This window comes from Oncorhynchus nerka, linkage group LG25 (genome assembly GCF_034236695.1).
Source record: "Oncorhynchus nerka isolate Pitt River linkage group LG25, Oner_Uvic_2.0, whole genome shotgun sequence".
Taxonomy (NCBI): Eukaryota; Metazoa; Chordata; class Actinopteri; order Salmoniformes; family Salmonidae; genus Oncorhynchus; species Oncorhynchus nerka.
Window position 1 is genome coordinate 32,902,670 of NC_088420.1, and position 21,226 is coordinate 32,923,895.

At 41.4% G+C, this 21,226-nt stretch overlaps 2 long non-coding RNA genes across 3 annotated transcripts in view; one reads left to right on the forward strand and one right to left on the reverse strand.

Moving 5' to 3' along the window:
* LOC115109406 (uncharacterized) overlaps window positions 1–21,226 on the forward strand; it is an 88,856-nt gene that overhangs the window by 6,496 nt on the left and 61,134 nt on the right. The gene's annotated exons all lie outside the window — the stretch shown is intronic.
* LOC135564523 (uncharacterized) lies at window positions 11,107–16,075 on the reverse strand. The gene is made up of 2 exons (XR_010461111.1): window positions 15,503–16,075; window positions 11,107–12,424 (listed from the first exon to the last, which is right to left on the reverse strand). It is a non-coding gene; the product is annotated as an uncharacterized LOC135564523 (long non-coding RNA).

Here is a 21,226-nt window from a genome sequence, read left to right on the forward strand (position 1 = left end):
TGTGGAATATCATTCCTTCTTAATATGTTTGAGCCAATAAGTTGTTTTGTGAAAAGTATACAAAAGATAGCCCTATTTAGTAAAAGATCAAGTCCATATTATGGCAAGAACAGCTCAAATAAGCAAAGAGAAACGACAGTCCATCATTACTTTAAGACATGAAGGTCAGTCAGTACGGAAAATTTCAAGAACTTTGAAAGTTTCTTCAAGTGCAGTCACAAAAACCATCAAGCGCTATGATGAAACTGTCTCTTTCCTGTGGCGGTTCTCATGAGAAAAGACCCAGAGTTACCTCTGATACAGAGGATAAGTTCATTGGAGTTACCAGCCTCAGAAATTGCAGTCCAAATAATTGCTTCACAGAGTTTAAGTAACAGACACATCTCAACATCAACTGTTCAGAGTAGATGGCGTGAATCAGGCCTTCATGTTCGAATTTCTGCAAAGATACCACTACTAAAGGACATCAATAATTAGAAGAGACTTGCTTGGGCCTAGAAACACAAGCAATGGACATTAGACCTGTGGAAATCTATCCTTTGGTCTGATGATTCCAAATTTGAGATTTTTGGTTCCAAACGCCGTGTCTTTGTGAGACGCAGAGTAGGTTAACGGATGATCACCGCATGTGTGGTTCCCAACGTGAAGCATGGAGGAGGAGGTGTGATGTAGTGGGGGTGCTTTGTTGGTGACACTATCAGTGATTTATGTAGAATTCAAGGCACCCTTAACCAGCATGGCTGCCACCCTATGGGACTCCCAATCACGGCCTGTTGTGGTACAGCCTGGAATCAATCCAGGGTCTGTAGTGACACCTCTAGTACTGCGATGCAGTGTTTTAGACCGCTGCGCCACTCGGGATCCAATTGAGAAGGTTGGGAGGAGTTGACCACAGAGTGAAGGAAAAGCAGCCAACAAATGCTCAGCATATGTGAGAACTCCTTCAAGACTGTTGGAAAAGCACTCCAGGTGAAGCTGGTTGAGAGAATGCCAAGAGTGTGCAAAGGAGTCATCAAGGCAAAGGGTGGCTACTTTGAATAATCTAAAATCTCAACTATATTTTGATTTGTTTAACACTTTTTTGGTTACTAAATAACTCCATATGTGTTATTTCATAGTGTTGATGTCTTCACTATGATTCTACAATAGAGAAAATACAAAAAAATAAAGAAAAACTCTTGAATGTGTAGGTGTGTCCATACTTGACAGGTACTGTATATCAAAGATAATGGATGAGGATATACAGATTTGTAACATCATTATAAATTACTTTATTGCAGAATGTATAGATTGACACTTACTTAATGAATAATACTATATTTGATTCTAGAGCACAAATTTAAGACATTAATAAAATCTACAAAGTAACTTCAGCTCTATTTGTCTCATTTTATCTCATAATGTTGAATTTAATAACAATTGATTCTCATTCTCATGTCCGTTGTGACAGCTAGATGAAATTGGCTACATTAGCAAATAATTAGCAATTTCTTATTTTGACATGTCAACTTGCATGCTTTATATTTAACTTTAACATGAAACAATGGTGTAAATTATTTAAAAAACTGATTGTGCAAAGCTTTAAATCTGTATTTGTTACACAGCTGAAACTGACATTTTCATAGCGTACAATTGCACGTTTTCCACAAAGCAAATGTGGAGCACATAGAAAAAATAAAATATTTCCCACACACTACCTCTCTCTCTCTGCATTTATTGTCTCAGTCTGGACTTAATCATGAGCCATTGGACTAAACTCAAGTTATTAGGAAATATAAATATTTTCTGAAGTAATCAAAGAGTGAGGGCAGGAGAGAGATTGATTTGGCTATTGGATTGTACTGTAATTGGAAGCAGCTTGTTTTCTAATGAGTGCTGCTTGGAGACATGGGCTGATGTTTGGTTTGTGGTGTCCCCGGACAGTCTTTTAACAGGTTGTTAAATACCTGTCTGCCTCTTGCCTTTTTCCTACCCAGGCCACATAGTGAGTTATACCTAGTTTGGTAGATTTGACATTTCATAACTTAAACTACACACAACTTTCCAGAATCCAAATATATTCCGTACCAAAGTCTGGGAGTTTAGGATGTTAAGGCAACATATTATTGTGTCAACAGACAATTGAGGTCATTGGCTTGCAGGTAAATATACATCACTTTTCAGTCATGACACAAGAAAATGCTCACCTTCACTTCCAGAAGAAGACCATAATGCTTTTTCAGGATCCACCTCATCACAGAGGTCCCCCTTTTTGCCTTTAGCTCATCAATTCAATTAATATGTTAATTTCAATAAAGCCAACATGGAAAATAATCCTTCAAAAGTAAGCCAACTTCTATCTAGAGAAAGGGGGAATCCCATATTTGTGTGGATGAGCCATGAATCATCATTATTGCATGTGTGGCGATTGCATTTAGAGTGTGATCAGACTGCACTAAAGACAGGAAACCTCACACACTCAACACAAAATGTAATAAGTTCTGTGTTGTGGTATTTGCAACACTGCCAAAAAGCCTCAGCTATGTTCAGGAAGCATGTGAAGTGTCTGCAATGGAAAAACATTGTCAAACAAGATTTGGGATCAATTGTAGTGTAATGTTTATATGATCCCTCCAAAACAGAGCAGCTGCAGTAACCAGACCAGCTATAGGACCAACCATGTGCCATGTGAATTCTTCTTTCATCTATTTGAGAGGCCAGTGGTTTGTTTCTCTTAGATCAGTTCTCTCAATTTCTCATGCCTACACAGTACAACATTTTCAAACTTCTTGAACTTCAGATGAACAATTTTACATTGATTGTTGTTGGCTAGACTAATCATTAGCTAGCATGCTAGCAGCTTTGGCTATTATATTTCATTCCTAAATTAGCAGTAACTACTGTATGTTTCTCCTTGCTAGCTATTTGAGATAACATTAGGGATAGTTTTAGACATCCAACCTTTATGGGTGTGATGATGTAATATACTAAATACTAGGTAGATTTGTGTAACCAGAGCAAAGAATGATTGTGACGTTGCCAGATATGCATGCCACAGAACTTTCCTCAACACAGTTGTTGGCTAAAATCTTGGCTTAACACGACATAAATATCACCTAGATCAGTTGAATTAGCAGAAATGTGGACAAAACTAGGATGAAGCTGAATACCTAAATCATTTATTCAAAGACTCAATCGTGGACACTCTTACTGACAGTTGTGGCTGCTTTGTGTGATATATTGTTCTCTACCTTCTTGCGCTTTCTACTGTTGTCTGTGCCCAAAAATATTTTTTTGCTGCTACCATGTTGTGTTGCTACACTGTTGTTGTAATGTTGTGTTGCTACCATGCTGTGTTGTCATGTGTTGCTGCCTTGCTTTGTTGTTATCTTAGGTCTCTCTTTATGTAGTGTTGTGTTGTCTCTCTTGTCGTGATGTGTGTTTTGTCATATATATATATATATGACAATTTTTTATCCCCGCCCCCGTTCCCACAGGAGGCCTTTGCCTCTTGGTAGGCCGTCATTGTAAATAAGAATTTATTCTTAAATTACTTGCTTAGTTATATAAAATAAATTTAAAAAATGTATTGTACCAGGCATTGGAAAGATAATGTATTGTGCCTGTATATAACTAAATGTATATAAAGTATTTTTAGCTGTCTAGCCATCCTTGAAAGTTCCACACACATTGTTCTATATGGTAGCACTATCAAGATAATCATCTGAATGAATCTGTTACACCACGGCCCATCAGGCTTAGAATTATCCATTGAGACCCTTCAGGCTAAACCAAAGTAGTGAATGACCAGGAAGACACCTTTTTGTTTATACAACTCTTCTTATCAGGTCATGTACTGGCTAATCCTTCAGGTTGTACGCTATTCATGTTGTAACGTTTGTAAATGTTACCACTGGGGAACACATGAGTAGCAGCAGATTGCATAGCTTTTGTCCAAGCCATTTGCTTATTGTTCATGAAATAATCCCTTATGCAATTTATGTCGGATGAGGCTTTTTAAAAATCTTTTCACAAGATCAGTAGACTGTTCAAGAGTGTTAACTAATACCACCACTTGGCCCTCTATGGTCTAGACTTTCCTTTATGAATGAAACATTAGCAGAGCTGACTGCTGAGAAGGGTGTGGCTGTGGATATATCCCTGGGAGAAGGGCACAGCTCCTGACAGAAAGTTAGTGCTTTTGATACCCGCATGCTTAGGTCTCAGCACAAACAGACCATGGCCCTCTTGCTCCCATTGATCCTTGTGTCAATTTGCAGATCATGCAAAGTCAAACACAAACTGCTGTGAGAAATGCCTCAATATTTCCCTCCATGTTAATCCCTGACTCAAATTACAAGTCAGATTGGTTTTCTCTAATGAAATCTCACTCTACATAATGAACACAGTGGAAGTCATTCTCATCAAAACAGCTCAATGACCTTATTATCAATGTGTGTTTGCATATTTATTTAATAATCACTCATTTTGACTTTGTCAGCTTCCATTTTTTATGAATTTAGTGTCAATGACTAATGTAAATTAAGGCCATGAATAGGAATACCAACAGTATACATATAGGATTTATTACAGGGTTTTACTCCTCATAGACTTAGGATATTTGAAAAATGTCTTTAAACAAAGAGACATGCTGACCTTTGTGAAGAACAATGTGTACAATACCCATTCTGACATAGCAGTGGTATTCTGCAATTGTGTAAATTACATTGACCTGTAGATGAACAAAAAAAAACGTTGTACAGAATTCCTGTGCAATGAGTCACCCTCACTCATGTAATTGCTTCCATGTTAGACCCCACTCTACCCTTCTTGCAAGCACATCCCCTCTGATATCTAAATACATACTTGTGTTATGATTTGTTTACAATCCTTCTATCCAATTCCACCTGTTGACAAGAGGTACCTCAGGGTACAGCGTTGTTCACTTTACTCTTGCTTACCAACAGCAGAACTCGGACACATTCTGGAGATGATCCAATGTTAGGTGTTCTCCATAAATACAGCTAGAGTTAGGTCCGTATCTGGAGGGGATGACCTTATCTGACTCTCACTAAGTCATTCATCTTTGTTGTAATGGCTAAGGTGTTGGACTGACAATCACAGACATCCAGGTTTGAGTCCCAGTCGGGCTACGGTTGAATTAGCTACACTGTTGTCAGAAGTGGGATGGCGCAGCTGGAAAACCAGTAAGTGAGGTACTTGTGCAAATGAAGCATTTTCTGAAGGAAGGGCATAGTGTCGCAACCTTATTAGAACCCCTACCAACATCACAAATGGTTGTTTGGCAATATTTTCCACATCAATGTAGAAACCTTGCAGCAACGGGACAGCTCTTATTACAAAATAGTTACGTTTTGTTTGTGAGTCCTGTGTCAAATATTACTAACAATGCTTCGTTAACAACCAATGAAGACTTTTTCTAAAATTATGCCAGGACTCAGCATTTCTTACACAAGGCTGTTAAAAGTTCTTTGTCACTTTGGCAATCTGCACCTACACAGTAGTTGCCAGCAGCACCAACATCATAATAGTATCTGCTTTTTTTCTTTCTCTGTTTCAATTAGCATTGTGCATTGGCTGTGCATGGCATGAGCTGGTGTCAGCCAATGCTACAATGCAGGACAAAGCCCCAATAAACTATAACACCACTTCCTGTACGGCTCAAGGTGAAAAATTAGCATAAACTAGAGACACGTCATTATAATATCGGTTTATATATCCAAGACACTAAAAGGTAGGGGCCATTTCATCAAGCTAATTGCCTGTTTGTAAGAGGGAGCAAACTTGTTCACAATCAGACTATTATGGAGCCTTTTTCTTAATCACAAATAGAGCCCTTGTATCCCAGAGGGACTTGCATTCTAATTTACAATTGAACAAAAGAGCAATGCTATCAATCTTTCACAGACACCTTTTCCCTCCTTGGTGTAATTGCGGTGACATAACCACAAACAACACCAGGAAAAGTCTGCCTTTACAGACCTGTGGAAAGGATGGTATTCCTTTTTATTATGTACAGTGCTTGCATCGTAGAGTGGAACCAGATAGCCTATCAATAATAGAGAGCAAGGTGTTGAGGCCTCTATATGACCAACTTCAAATAAAGAACAGGAACTTTGGCCTTTGGAATCCAAGATGTAAGGATCTCTAAGGGAGGGAGAACATTATATTTTGCATGGTCAGCATTAATGGGGTTGGCAACAGTAATGGTTCTGTAACGTGTGGTAATCCAAAACAAAAAACGTGATCTGTGTTTTGGAGAAGGTTTATTACTATCCTGAGGTGCGTACCAGTGTCTGATGACATGAAAATGGCTGAGTTGACAGCGACAGACCAACAACACCTGTAACTGCAACCCAGGGATTATTAAAGTCTCCATCATGGTGCAGGAGGCCTTTGGTCAAATTCCTCACTGCAGTGTCACCGTCTCTGCACCACGCCTATGGTCCCCTTGATGCCTTTAATGATGAGTCTTGTCGTTAATGAGTTAATGCGAAAACTCTCAATGTCATCAGTAAAGATAAGAGGGAAGAAAGCAGTGCATTGTACACATAATGACAGGCTCCCGCCTGCCTCTGAGATGTCACGGGTCAGCCATGTTAAGAATGTGTGTGCCCAATCATCTAGTGATCTTTATCTTGCTGGCCTGCAGCTAACCAAGACATGAGCCCAATCAGGGGTGCTGATGAATGAACAATGAGGCTCTTGAATTGTTCCGCCTGCCACATGACTGGTTCTTTTCTAACACATGATGACATTAACAATCAATATACCGATTACTGAAGAAGTTATTGAACTTGGTGACTGAAAACACAGTTATGCAGGATCTCTTCAAGCCATCTTTTATGCTGCACATGCCTTGTACTGATGTACAGTTGAAGTCGGAAGTTTACATACACTTAGGTTGGCGTCATTAAAACTTGTTTTTCAACTACTCCACAAATTTCTTGTTAACAAACTATAGTTTTAGCAAGTTGGTTAGGGCATCTACTTTGTGCATGACACAAGTCATTTTCCAACAATTGTTTACAGACAGATTATTTAGTTTATAATTCACTGTATCACAATTCCAGCGGGTCAGAAGTTTACATACACTAAATTAACTGTGCCTTTAAACAGCTTGGAAAATTCCCAAAAATGATGTCATGGCTTTAGAGGCTTCTGAAGGTGTACCTGTGGATGTATTTCAAGGCCTACCTTCGAACTCAGTGCCTCTGCTCGACATCATGAAAATCTAAAGAAATCAGCCAGGACCTCAGAAAAACAATTGTAGACCTCCACAAGTCTGGTTCATCCTTGGGAGCAATGTCCAAACAGCTGAAGGTACCACGGTCAACTGCACAAACAATAGAACGCAAGTATAAACACCGTGGGACCACCGCAGCCGTCATACCGCTCAGGAAGGAGACATGTTCTATCTCCTAGAGATGAACGTACTTTGGTGCGAAAAGTGCAAATCAATCCCAGAATAACAGAAAAGGACCTTGTGAACATGCTGGAGGAAACAGGTACAAAAGTATCTATATCCATAGTAAAACGAGTCCTATATCGACATAACCTGAAAGGCCGCTCAGCAAGGAAGAAGCCACTGCTCCAAAACCGCCATAAAAAAAAGCCAGACTACGGTTTGCAACTGCACATGGGGACAAAGATTGTGCTTTTTGGAGAAATGTCCTCTGTTCTGATGAAACAAAAATAGAACAGTTTGGCCATAATGACCATCGTTATGTTTGGAGGAAAAAGGGGGAGGCTTGCAAGCCGAAGAACACCATCCCAACCGTGAATCATGGGGGTGGCAGCATCATGTTGTGGGGGTGCTTTGCTGCAAGAGGGACTGGTGCACTTCACAAAATAGATGGCATCATGAGGCAGGAAAATTATGTGGATATATTGAAACAACATCTCAAGACATCAGTCAGGAAGTTAAAGCTTGGTCGCAAATGGGTCTTCCAAATGGACCATGACCCCAAGCATACTTCCAAAGTTGTGGCAAAATGGCTTAAGGACAACAAAGTCAAGGGATTGGAGTGGCCACCACAAAGCACTGACCTCAATCCTATAGGAAATGTGTGGGCTGAACTGAAAAAGTGTGTGCGAGCAAGGAGGCCTACAAACCTGACTCAGTTACACCAGCTCTGTCAGGAGGAATGAGCCAAAATTCACCCAAATTATTGTGGGAAGCATGTGGAAGGCTATCCAAAACATTTAACCCAAGTTAAACAATTTAAAGGCAATGCTACCAAATACTAATTGACTGTATGTAACTTCTGACCCACTGGGAATGTGATGAAAGAAATAAAATCTGAAATAAATCTGACTTTTATTCTGACATTTCACATTCTTAAAATAAAGTGGGGATCCTAACTAATTTTTACTAGGGTTAAATGTCAGGAATTGTGAAAAACTGAGTTTAAATGTATTTGGCTAAGGTGTATGTAAACTTCCGTCCTCAACTGTACATAATGCTGATATGTTGTATTCTATGTGATCTTACAAACGACAAGCAACCAAACTCCGATCCATACGCTGGTTAGCCACAGAGATCGCTACACAGATTGCTGTTTGAAAATCCTCTTGAAAATATTAGATAAGGCCATTGTAGAGCTTACTCTGAGGTTTATATTTCCTCTCTGGATCTAGCAGTTATTTGGTTTTGTGTTGGAGGATTGGAGGGAGTATCTTTGATGGTGCAAAATCAAGGAAGAAGTGGAACAGGTGAAAAGACCGGCATATTCTCAAGCTACATTTTTTATTTGTGCTTTGTATCAGTCATGATTGTAATTTGTTGTGCAACCACAGAGGACTTATACTATAACTACAGAGTTTTCCTAAGAAGGGAACTTGGCCTGATGAATGATTAAAAATGAAGATCTTAGGTGGCTTTGCATGGCAAATGAGATGGAATTCAAAAGGTTAAGGGGATGAATTCCAGCTGTCACAAACATCATAAAACCTGACAAACGGTATTATAACAGTCAGTGAACTCCACACTGCGCTGCCATTTTTCTTCTCTTCAAGCACTCACTGACACTGTCACTGTCTCAGATTCAGGTCTCCCAACTCCAGCCAGGCTTAGACAAAGGGCCCCTGCCAGTCCAGTGGCATTTGTCTCGTTCAACATTATCTGAAATCAAACGCTCTATTCTACTCCCACGATTCCTTATGGAACAATCAGCCCAGCCCTGATGTGGGAATGAATGTCTGTAATCCTCACAAAAGGACGCTGACATTTATACCCACCAGAAATGAATTATAAAAGACAAGGCTTGGATTCCTCCAGCGGCTTTGTGCAGGGTACACAAGACAGAGGGCGGATAGATAATGACACTTTATTATAGGGTCATTACTGCAGGTACCTCTTGATTATGAAAAGGTAGATCCAGTCACCATGGACAACTGTGAGACAGGTGACCCAGCATGTTAACACAAATAGGGAATGGGTATTAAGGGAGTAATATATTCAATGAAGCTCTGGGGACCGATCCAGAAGAGTTGGTGGAATCAAGACGTTGCCAAGATTGACACACACCTGTTTAGAGGGAACAGGACTAATTGTTCCATTGTTCATAGATCATTCCATTGAAGATAATGTCATAGACTTCCTCTTGACCATTGCGTACGTCAGATTAGGTTGATATAAGCATATTTGATACCACTAGAAATAATAATAATGATTAGGTGAGTTCTTATGCTTATCCTATTTCACACATGTACACGTCCATATTATACACGTGTGAATTCAATTTTTTTTCCCACTCCCCTGAGACACCCTTGGAGAGTGGGTTCACAGCCAGGGATAGTTAGGATATTCAGCCTGTTATCTAATACCTTGTCATAGCACCAGCCATTTACCCCATTAGATCAGCATAGGCTTCTGCAAATCCTATAACATGAGATTAGGCCTCACTGTTGAGATAATGACATTAGCTAATGTCTGAACACTACTCAACCTCGGAGTGCTGTGTGACATAGTGACAGAAGATTGGACTTTTAGGTGCATCTTCGACAGCCTTGCTTCTAATTCAGTATCTGATTAACTTGATAAACTGTTAACATTCATCTAACTCTGAGTGATCTAAAGGCAGCTCCCTTTTCATCCTGGATCTGCGTCAGAGTGTGTCTTCCTGCTCAGAAAAAAGCCCATAACCTGACAAGGAAAAAATAGAGTGCATATCTGTATGGATATTTCTAATCCAAACAATTATGTCAAATGATTGTGCAACATGAATTAAGGACTCACCTCCTCAGAGTAGATCATGTGCAACAATCCAGGCTGTGATTCGGAGTCCAATAGGGCGGCGCACAATTGGCCCAGCGTCATCTGGGTTTGGCCAGGGTAAGCCGTCATTGTAAATACGAATTTGTTCTTAACTGACTTGCTTAGTTAAATAAAGGTTGAATAAAACAATTAAATAATAATAATATATGCTGATTCAAAGTGTCAGTGTAACTGGTATTGGTGTGTTTAAGCTTTCACGGTGTCGTGTGTGTAATCAGGCTAACTCAGTTGACCTAGCTTGTTGTCTTACAGGGTAAATGTTCTTGACTATCTCCAATGCTCAAGGCAAGAGTGGTGTACGATGTTACCCCCTTCAAATAGATGGTAACCTAATACAAACCCATGACAGGATTAGCTAGATTTAGCTGACTGTCTTACCATGAGACCAATGCCATTCCAATCAGCGTGCCTGTCCTTCTTCGTATTTCGCTGTATTCAAAACCTATCCACTAACCCTAACCATTACCCTTGTTGCATGTTGAAACGTGGTATCTATTGACAATCTGAATAAATAGAAGCCCATTTCTATAGATAATTATAACATGTAAATAATCAATCTAACATTGTTTATGTTGTCAGATATTTAGAAGTCATTAAAATTATGAAACTGGATGCCTATCTTTGAAAAGTGCAGCATTCATTTAGCATGATGTTCCCACTCCACAATTAGAAAAAGACCCCAAAAGTTCAAAGGGAATCAAAGACTGAAATTCCATCAGCCATTGACCTTGGTGACCTGTGGGTTTTCCATGTGACCTCTCCAATAAGAAATGCCTTTGGTAATTTGAATCAAATGGAGGTGTCATTTTCAAACAGACTCAGCTGAATAGCGCAGCCAGAGGAGCGAGGTGCTCACCTGACCAGATGTTTTTTTTATTACAAGAGAAGAATATCTGATAGTTTCAGGTGGGAGGCTGGCACAGGGGCCGGCTTTGCAGGCCTACACAGAGGGGATATCCATTGCCTGTGTTAAATCAGAGCCAGTGCGATAGGATGGGATTCATTGCTCTTTGATGGAGAGCAGTTATGAAGATGGACAGTCACTTTGCTCTCTAAGTGAAACCATCGTTTAGCCTCAATTCACAGAGAAAAGGCCCATTTGTTATCCACAGGGGAGTGCAGCATGGGTGATGGTGCTGGGTGGGGACTGCATGCATTTCCCACACAATTACAATTGCTCAGGCATACATTAGGTGGGAGAAAACTGACTTTACCGAAGCCAGTGTCCAGATACGGTACACAGTTTACCTACTTAGACTTGTAAAACTGGATATTGTGCTGAGTGCACTAACATGTATCCCATTTCTAATTAGTATGTCCTAGAGATGTAGGTATTTGTCCCCAAAATATCAATTATACAAAAATGCAGGACTGATGAAACATAGAAAGTTGGGATTGCAAACTAAAGCTGATTAAAACCTTTGGAAGTTGCTTGATGACATGTCAGTGTTGAGACAGAGGAAGAAGTCCAGTTCTGTTGCCCAGCTTAGTTAGGGGTGCACTGGGTGCTTAAAGGGATAGTTCACCTTTCTTTCAAATTTGAGTTACGTTTTAGACTTCACTCGGGTGTTGTTGGGTCCTCCAAATCAAATGTATTTATATAGCCCTTCGTACATCAGCTCATATCTCAAAGTGCTGTACAGAAACTCAGCCTAAAACCCCAAACAGCAAGCAATGCAGGTGGAGAAGCACGGTGGCTAGGAAAAACTCCCTACAAAGGCCAAAACCTAGGAAGAAACCTAGAGAGGAATCTTGCTATTAGGGGTGGCCAGTCCTCTTCTGGCTGTGCCGGGTGGAGATTATAACAGAACATGGCCAAGATGTTCAAATGTTCATAAATGACCAGCATGGTCAAATAATAATAATCACAGTAGTTGTCGAGGGTGCAGCAAGTCAGCACCTCAGGAGTAAATGTCAGTTGGCTTTTCATAGCCGATCATTAAGAGTATCTCTACCAATCCTGCTGTCTCTAGAGAGTTGAAAACAGAAGGTCTGGGACAGGTAGCACGTCCGGTGAACAGGTCAGGATTCCATAGCCGCAGGCAGAACAGTTGAAACTGGAGCAGCAGCATGGCCAGGTGAACTGGGGACAGCAAGGAGTCATCATGCCAGGTAGTCCTGAGGCATGGTCCGAGGGCTCAGGTCCTCCGAGAGAGAGAGAGAAAGAGAGAATCAGAGAGCTCACTCCATTTGCTTGTTGGCCCATGCAATTTGCATCTTCTTGAATGATCCACCGTGGAGGTATAGAGTCTATGTTCTATAAGAGTCTACATTAATACTTACTTTAATTCCACCATCAGCCTATTAATTGACTATACAAACCATGGTCTTATATACACTTATAGTCAGGTCTTTAAGACCCACATGGCAGAGACTAAGATGGTTAGATTTCACTTAGGGATACATTCATCAAGAGGCTGCATGACTAACTACAAAGGAATGGGTCCTGCCAAAGCAACCGACACGGTGAGGAAGACACGTGTATCTGTACCCCTAATTCCTAACTGAATCATATCAGGAGATGGGAATTGCATTATGGATCACTATGACAAGACTGCCTGCTCCATCCTTGTTCATGGAATTTCACAGAGATTCCAATATGCTAAGCAGGGGAGTGTCAAGAAGGTTAATTTAAAAAAACTCCTTCAAGTTCCAATTTGTCCACTGTGTCTTGCCAACGAGAGGTATTGCTATTATAATGACTCTAACTAATAAATATGCAAAGGAATCAATGATGTAATTTAATCTGGTGTTGTTACATTTTTTAAAGTGGAATGACTGGCTAGTAATCCCTATCATAGCTGCATGCATACACCCATCAACCACACATGCACACCCGTACACACACACATGATTCAATCCAACATCTTGACTCTTATACTACTGTGGTCTGTGACTTGTATTTACGACTACTACAACAAAATCACAATTTCTTATTTTTTAAATTGAAAATACATCTTTAAAAATATTTTCATGACCAGTTTCTAACTAGGTGACATGCTAACCTTTGTGGATTGAAGCTAAAACAGCCTTTGAGTAGACTACACGCTGTAGTGTTAAGCAATGAGCCTTGGCCCAAAAAATACTATCTGGGTTTAAAAGCGCATATCAACATGCCTTGAAGGGATCCCTTTCATGTTTTGTTTTTCAATTCCTTTTTAACACAGTCACAGTGAACTTATCTCATGGAGTATGGTATCGGAGTACATGTAAGCACTTCACACCTATTTTGCCATGTCTCAGCTATCACTGTGTTGTATTTAATGGTATCTCCAGCTTTGGACAACTGATACCATCCTGAGCAGTCAGAGTGTTAGCACTCCCCCAATATCTATCACAATTAGTTTTTGATTAAGGGACCCAGCGTGGCTGTTTGAAGATTTTTATGTTGTGTCAACTGTATGATGATGGAGAGAGCAGCATGGACACCTCACAGTAACAAAGAGGCTAGTTAAAAGGATCTAAATGAAGCATTTTATCTATCTAATGGAAACCAGATGACTAACTTTTTTCTCTTGCTGGCGTGATATAGACTTGTACAACTCTCCCACACGTGTAATTTATGCCAGGGTTTTGGCGGTTTTATTCCACTTAATAAAACGTGGTTTTTAGACACATTTGAGGTTTCACATGTACATTTGTTCACATGTTTTTCCCCACGTGTCATTTTCTTTCCCCAAATGGGATTTTCATATGTGAAACTGCAAATGTAACATTTGCTTTTTGAAAGGGTTATGATACCAATCTAGGTCTTGGAGGGTTTAGCAACAATGAAAACATCTTCTTTCTTGATTAACACAGACCTAATAAGGTTACCCATGATATTTTAGCATACCACAACATGTGTGTTCCATCCTCTCTCAGCTTGACCCAGGTTTACCAATTGGCACATATTAGGTAAAGGTATATAAAGTAAAGTCATATTCTGCATACATTTTGTTTGAGGTTTGAGAGAAAGTATACAAGAGTGCCCTACTGGTTTAAGAAGAGTTGGCTCCGCTGCATTGATATGGAACTATAATAAGGCATATTTTGTTGGAACTACTGTACATAAAAGCCATCCAGCCAACATTTGCAAAAGTGCTGTTATCTGAAATGTATCAACACTCTTTCAATCAGTGGTATAACAGATAATAATTGTTTCTTACTTGGTTTTCTTGAATTTCTTTTGAAATTCTCTGTGTTAATATGTTCATTATCTTCACGCTAATTATTTCAGACAAATTACACCACCAACACAAAAGCACTTTAAAAGCCCCAATCCACCTGGGCTGACATTGAACTGACTATTGACAAAGAACTGGCAAACCTTCAACAGAGGCTGTATCTCCAATCCCGGCTGATGGAGAGTTGAAGTGCATGGAATTGAAAGGCATCTAAAGCATTTCACAGTTTATTCCCTTATTTTAGTGGAAAAGGAAAAAAAACATGTTTATTTTCCACTTTTCTGTTGCAAACCAATGCACAAATATGCAGGTTTCATAAAAGGGTTCCACGGTGGTTCAGAATGATCATCTGTTTAAATGGCTCAAACAGAAGTAAGCTCTCTATGCCCTGACACATTGCTTAAGTGTCAGAAGCATGTGGGCGAACAATGAGGAAGCGCTTCACATTTCCTCCAAAATCCACAAAAGATTTTCAGGAGAGCAAAAAAGATGTTGAATTCCATTGATGCCTATGATTACCCTCATGTTTCTCCTGGACCACCAAGGACTGACAAATGTACACTGTGAAAGGAGAGTACGTACAGCCTCGTCACTGAATCACAAGCCTTGAAGTAGCCTTCAATTCTCCTCTTTCACTAGCTTGACATTTCATTGAACAAGGTAACCAAATGTTTTACTTAAAATCAAACAATGTCCATGGCCATGGCCAAACAAAAGGGTACACTTTCTTTAATTTAAAAATGAGTTTCCACAATAAAATGTATACAATTATTTGGATTGTATTAATTTTTGAAGCAGGAAAGGGTGAATTGTTAACACATTGAAGGTCTTGCTATTGTTGAGTACTTTAAATCACTCTGAGAGTCAGCTCATGCAATTTTTTTTTCTGAAACAGTCAAAACAATGTAAAAGAAAGAAAACAAACTCTGGCAAGCAGATAAGTTGCAGCTCTCTCAGTTTACTTTATCCCTGGGCTGGAATCGACCTTGTGAACTACATAATGCTTTTTATCTTCATTTTCCCACGAACAGTCAACAACCCACCCAGTATACAATACCTGCATAAGAGTTCTGAAGGCTTTCAACAGGCATATTTTACTGTGGTCCCTGCGACCAAGTGTCTGTGTGGCTTCCCTATTTTCTGAAGTGTCCAGAGGTTCCCTCTAGAATCGCTGTCCTTAAACAATTATATTAGCTCCTTAGCACCGGCATAAACCTGCTTTTGCCCAACATCCTTCTGTGCACATATGGCCTATAATCCAACCAACCTTGGCTTAAACATTAACGCGACCTGTTTATCTGGTTGTCATGCAGGTAACCATTAATATATGTTTACTTTCCAATGACTTCCGCAAATGTGCATGGAGCCTTTGCCCTATAAATGTCAACATTGTCAGAGGGGTTGGTCTGATTTTTTCCCGTTGCAACACAGCTGTGGTCTTGAACTATGCAGGCATCAGTTTATTTTGATCAAAGTAGAGATCTTGTTGCGTGGTCAGTTTTACAATCATATGGAAACTGGGTAAAACATCCCTCATAATTTGCAATGAAGTATCAAATAGACAAATTTGTGCCAAACACACTATGAAAAATTATTTTAAAATATATACATACAGTACCAGTCAAAGGTTTGGACACACCTACTCATTCTTTATATATATTTTTAAAACTATTTTCTACATTGTAGAATAATAGTGAAGACATCACAACTATGAAATAACACATATGGAATCATGTAGTAACCAAAAAAGTGTTAAACAAAGCAAAATATATTTTAAATTTGAGATTCTTCAAAGTAGCCACCCTTTGCCTTGATGACAGCTTTGCACACTCTTGGCATTCTCTCAACCAGCTTTATGAGGAATGCTTTTCCAACAGTCTTGAAGGCGTTCCCACATATGCTGAGAACTTGTTGGCTGCCCTTCCTTCACTCTGCGGTCCAACTCATCCAAAACCATCTCAATTGGGTTGAGGTCGGTGATTTTGGAGGCCAAGTCTCCTCGGTCAAATAGACCTTATACAGCCTGGAGGTGTGTTTTGGGTCATTGTCCTGTTGAATTTTTTTTTTATGTTCTACTAAGAGCAAACCAGATTGCTGCAGAATGCTGTTCTAGTCATGCGTGTTAAGTGTGCCTTAAATTCTAAATAAATAAATCACTGACTAAATAAATCACTGACTCAGCATCTCACAAAGACACAGCGGTTGGAACGAAAAATCTTAAATTTGGACCAAAGGACAGATTTCCACTGGTTGCTTGTATTTCTTGGCCCAATCAGGTTTTTTCTTCTCATTGGTGTCCTTTAGTAGTGGTTTCTTTGCGGCAATTCGATCATGAAGGCCTGATTCATTTTTTATTTAACTAGGCAAGTTAGTTAAGAACAAATTCTTATTTTCAATGACGGGTTAACTGTTCAGGGGAACCACGACAGATTTGTACCCTGTCAGGTCGGGGGTTTGAACTTGCAACCTTCCGGTTACTAGTCCAATGCTCCAACCACTAGGCTACCCTGCCGCCCCATGCAGTCTCCTCTGAACAGTTGATGTTGATTTTGATGTTGATGTTGAGATGTGTCTGTTACTTGAACTCTGTGAAGCATTTGGGCTGCAATATGAGGTTCCGTTAACTCTAATGAAATTATCCTCTGCAGCATAGGTAACTTCCTTTTCTGTGGTGGTAGTCATAAGAGCCAGTTTCATCATAGCACTTGATGGTTTTTGCGACTGCACTTGAAGAAACGTTTAAAGTTCTTGACATTTTTTGTATTGACTGACCTTCATGTCTCAAGGTAATGATGGACTGTTGTTTCTCTTTGCTTATTTGAGCTGTTCTTGACATAATATGGACTTGGTATTTTACCATATAGGGCTATCTTCTGTGTACCACCCCTACCTTGTCACAACACAACTGGTTGGTTCAAACGCATTAAGAAGGAAACACATTCCACAAATGAACTTTTAACAAGGCACACCTGTTAATTGATATGCATTCAAATCAAATCAAATCAAATTTATTTGTCAGATACACATGGTTAGCAGATGTTAATGCGAGTGTAGCGAAATGCTTGTGCTTCTAGTTCCGACAATGCAGTAATAACCAACGAGTAATCTAACTAACAATTCCAAAACTACTTCCTTATACACACATTTACATTTACATTTAAGTCATTTAGCAGACGCTCTTATCCAGAGCGACTTACAAATTGGTGCTTTCACCTTATGACATCCAGTGGAACAGCCACTTTACAATAGTGCATCTAGGTCTTTTAAGGGGGGGGGGGGAGAAGGATTACTTTATCCTATCCTAGGTATTCCTTAAAGAGGTGGGGTTTCAGGTGTCTCCGGAAGGTGGTGATTGACTCCGCTGTCCTGGCGTCGTGAGGGAGTTTGTTTCACCATTGGGGGGCCAGAGCAGCGAACAGTTTTGACTGGGCTGAGCGGGAACTGTACTTCCTCAGTGGTAGGGAGGCGAGCAGGCCAGAGGTGGATGAACGCAGTGCCCTTGTTTGGGTGTAGGGCCTGATCAGAGCCTGGAGGTACTGAGGTGCCGTTCCCCTCACAGCTCCGTAGGCAAGCACCATGGTCTTGTAGCGGATGCGAGCTTCAACTGGAAGCCAGTGGAGAGAGCGGAGGAGCGGGGTGACGTGAGAGAACTTGGGAAGGTTGAACACCAGACGGGCTGCGGCGTTCTGGATGAGTTGTAGGGGTTTAATGGCACAGGCAGGGAGCCCAGCCAACAGCGAGTTGCAGTAATCCAGACGGGAGATGACAAGTGCCTGGATTAGGACCTGCGCCGCTTCCTGTGTGAGGCAGGGTCGTACTCTGCGGATGTTGTAGAGCATGAACCTACAGGAACGGGCCACCGCCTTGATGTTATTTGAGAACGACAGGGTGTTGTCCAGGATCACGCCAAGGTTCTTAGCGCTCTGGGACGAGGACACAATGGAGTTGTCAACCGTGATGGCGAGATCATGGAACGGGCAGTCCTTCCCGGGAGGAAGAGCAGCTCCGTCTTGCCGAGGTTCAGCTTGAGGTGATGATCCGTCATCCACACTGATATGTCTGCCAGACATGCAGAGATGCGATTCGCCACCTGGTCGTCAGAAGGGGGAAAGGAGAAGATTAATTGTGTGTCGTCTGCATAGCAATGATAGGAGAGACCATGTGAGGTTATGACAGAGCCAAGTGACTTGGTGTATAGCGAGAATAGGAGAGGGCCTAGAACAGAGCCCTGGGGGACACCAGTGGTGAGAGCACGTGGTGAGGAGACGGATTCTCGCCACGCCACCTGGTAGGAGCGACCTGTCAGGTAGGACGCAATCCAAGCGTGGGCCACGCCGGAGATGCCCAACTCGGAGAGGGTGGAGAGGAGGATCTGATGGTTCACAGTATCGAAGGCAGCCGATAGGTCTAGAAGGATGAGAGCAGAGGAGAGAGAGTTAGCTTTAGCAGTGCGGAGCGCCTCCGTGATACAGAGAAGAGCAGTCTCAGTTGAATGACTAGTCTTGAAACCTGACTGATTTGGATCAAGAAGGTCATTCTGAGAGAGATAGCGGGAGAGCTGGCCAAGGACGGCACGTTCAAGAGTTTTGGAGAGAAAAGAAAGAAGGGATACTGGTCTGTAGTTGTTGACATCGGAGGGATCGAGTGTAGGTTTTTTCAGAAGGGGTGCAACTCTCGCTCTCTTGAAGACGGGAGGGACGTAGCCAGCGGTCAGGGATGAGTTGATGAGCGAGGTGAGGTAAGGGAGAAGGTCACCGGAGATGGTCTGGAGAAGAGAGGAGGGGATAGGGTCAAGCGGGCAGGTTGTTGGGCGGCCGGCCGTCACAAGACGCGAGATGTCATCTGGAGAGAGAGGGGAGAAAGAGGTCAGAGCACAGGGTAGGGCAGTGTGAGCAGAACCAGCGGTGTCGTTTGACTTAGCAAACGAGGATCGGATGTCGTCGACCTTCTTTTCAAAATGGTTGACGAAGTCATCTGCAGAGAGGGAGGAGGGGGGGGGGGAGGAGGATTCAAGAGGGAGGAGAAGGTGGCAAAGAGCTTCCTAGGGTTAGAGGCAGATGCTTGGAATTTAGAGTGGTAGAAAGTGGCTTTAGCAGCAGAGACAGAGGAGGAAAATGTAGAGAGGAGGGAGTGAAAGGATGCCAGGTCCGCAGGGAGGCGAGTTTTCCTCCATTTCCGCTCGGCTGCCCGGAGCCCTGTTCTGTGAGCTCGCAATGAGTCGTCGAGCCACGGAGCGGGAGGGGAGGACCGAGCCGGCCTGGAGGATAGGGGACATAGAGAGTCAAAGGATGCAGAAAGGGAGGAGAGGAGGGTTGAGGAGGCAGAATCAGGAGATAGGTTGGAGAAGGTTTGAGCAGAGGGAAGAGATGATAGGATGGAAGAGGAGAGAGTAGCGGGGGAGAGAGAGCGAAGGTTGGGACGGCGCGATACCATCCGAGTAGGGGCAGTGTGGGAAGTGTTGGATGAGAGCGAGAGGGAAAAGGATACAAGGTAGTGGTCGGAGACTTGGAGGGGAGTTGCAGTGAGGTTAGTGGAGGAACAGCATCTAGTAAAGATGAGGTCGAGCGTATTGCCTGCCTTGTGAGTAGGGGGGGAAGGTGAGAGGGTGAGGTCAAAAGAGGAGAGGAGTGGAAAGAAGGAGGCAGAGACAAGTGTAAAGGGATAAAGAACATGTACATAAAGATATATGAATGAGTGATGGTACAGAGCGGCATAGGCAAGATGCAGTAGATGGTATCGAGTGCAGTATATACATATGAGTTGAGTAATGTAGGGTATGTAAACAAAGTGGCATAGTTTAAAGTGGCTAGTGATACATGTATTACATAAAGATGCAGTAGATGATATAGAGTACAGTATATACGTATACATATGAGATGAATAATGTAGGGTGTGTAAACATTATATTAATGTTGCATGAGGTGACTACCTCATGCAAAGGTTGGCTTCTTTTAAGAATCTCAAATATAAAATATGTTTTGATTTATTTAACACTTTTCTGGTTACTGCATGTTTCCATATGTGTTATGTCATAGTTTTGATGTCTTCACTAATATTCTACAATGTAGAAAACCCTTGAATTAGTAGGTGTGTCCAAACCTTTGACTGGTTCTGTATATATACATATATAAATAATGTGCTTCATTCTTCTTGAAGGCATAGCTGGCAGATTACCTAATGTAAGTGACTAAAATGAAAATGCTTACTAATGAGCTCTGCAAATAGTGCTATGCAATTTTATTTAGCTGATGCAGAATGATAAGTCATCTCTTGTCTTCCTCAGTGAGGTGGGTAATATATAGCTGTGAGGGTGGCCTGACATAGTTATATCTGTTGGTGTCCCAGAAAAGACAAGGAGACTCAATTACAATGGCAGTGCCAAACACCTTTACGAATGTCAACTCCCAGCCCAGACGGTTGTGATAAATAACACCTGACCTCACACCAGGTGTTAGTTTCTCAGCAGCGCCGACTAGGAAATGTGAAATCGAGACAGAGCAGGAGGAGCTGTAGGAGAAGGGTGAGGACCAAAGTTTGAAAGAACAAGGGACATCTGAAGATGAACTCCAAGGATACTGACAGACATGTCTAGCCATAGTTTGTACGATTGCTCTACTGAAGGGTGGGCCACAGTGTTTTAGAAATATGAGACTTTTCCACAGGTGCTGGCCCTGCTGTTGTTCATACCCTGTTCTGACAGGAAAAACAAACCTGTATCTCTTCCCCGCACATGCTCTGTTTGTCCACATGAGTGAGGGAGCTGCAGGTTGGGCTGGCAGGA